Here is a 1,672-nt window from a genome sequence, read left to right as displayed (position 1 = left end):
CTCATTAGTGTTCAAGGCCTCAAACGTGTTCCTGAGATGATTCTGAAAGAATATCCCATAGATTTACAAAAAACAAAGAAGTCTGTATTGAGCAAAGTTTGACCAAGGTTTTCCTTGGAAAGAATGGTGAAGCTCTCTCTCACTATCTTTCTAAACAACATACTTTGGGCATATTGTTTAGAGGACCTGGTCCTTGGATAAAGGTATCATACTTGGAAAGACAGAGGGTCAAAGTATGAAAGGATGATCCTCAATAAGATGAATACACATGATGACAGTTTCCATGAGCTCAAGTATATCAGAGATCTGACGGTTCCACAAGAGAGGGAAAGGTTCAGATTCATTGGTCATAGAGTCACTATAAGTTGCATTTCTGTTGCCTTAGAAATATATACATGTATTTATAAAAAATGCATGTGTGTGTGTGTGTATAGATAAGTTGTTGTTATGTGCTGTTGAGTCAGCTGCAACTCATGGCAACCTTTTGATCAATGGATTTGAATGTTGCCCTATCTGTGGCAAATATATGTATTTCTGAACAATATAGCGCTTCCTGAAATGCTTCAATGTCAACCAACAGATCTGAACATTTCCTAGTCCTGCACTAGCCTCCTGATTTCTCCAATCCTGATGCCATATTCTTTTTCATATAATTAAGCTTCTAAAATTATTTGCTCAACATATACACTAAATAGCAATAGAAAAATATAGCCTTGATTCACACTTTTACTTATTTAAAAACATGCGGTGTTCACTTGCTCTGTGCAGACAGCTACTTCTTGATCTATGTTTGAAAGAGCACAACTAAGTGTACTGGTATTCCTATTATTCTCAGTGTTAGCCATAATTTCTTATGATAAATATACACTCAAATGCCTTTGCATAGCAAATAAAATACAAAAAGGCATCTTACTGTCATTTTCTGATTTCACCTAAGATCTATCTGACATCAGCATTTATATCTTTCATGCAAGGCTTATTTGGATCCAGCTTGAATTTCTGTACTGTCTGAGTCATTTTTAAAATAATCTTCAGCAATATTTTATTTGCATGTCATATTAATGATATTGTTAGACTATTCCTTATTCAGTTGTGTTGTCTTTTCTGAATGGGAACAAATATGGATCTCTTGCAGGCCAGGTTTCTGTCGTATAAATTTCTTGGCATTTACTCATAAGTACATCTAGGAATGTATCTGTTTGGTGAAATATGTCAGTTGTTGTTAGGTGTCATTGAGTTTACTTCGCCTCGTGGAGATCCTGTGAACCATAGCTCTGAACACTTCCTGCGTCATCCTCAACAACTCTGAAACAGTGGAGCTCATTGTTACACTCATTGTTGATAATCTATCTCGTTGAGGGTCTTCCTCTCCTACTCTGATCCTCCACTTTTCCAAGTGGGATGTCCTTCTTTAAGGACTTGCCCCTCCTTACAATATGTCCAAAGTAGATGAGACTGAATTTTGTCAGCCTTACCTCTGAGAAGCACACTGGCTTCACTTTCTCGAAGACAAACCTGATTGTCCTTTTGGGATAGTCAGTACTTTTTTCTATTAATAAGTCTCAAAGGCATTGATTCTAGCATCTTCCGAGCTTTTCTTTAATGAAGATTATAGTCCTTGGTTTTAGTCCTAGGTCCATGATCCACCTTGAGTTGGTTTTTGTTTATGGAG

This window comes from Elephantulus edwardii, unplaced genomic scaffold (assembly GCF_000299155.1).
Source record: "Elephantulus edwardii isolate Elephantulus edwardi_28Jun2011 unplaced genomic scaffold, EleEdw1.0 scaffold00199, whole genome shotgun sequence".
NCBI classification, from domain to species: Eukaryota; Metazoa; Chordata; class Mammalia; order Macroscelidea; family Macroscelididae; genus Elephantulus; species Elephantulus edwardii.
Note: the sequence above shows the minus strand (reverse complement) of the source record.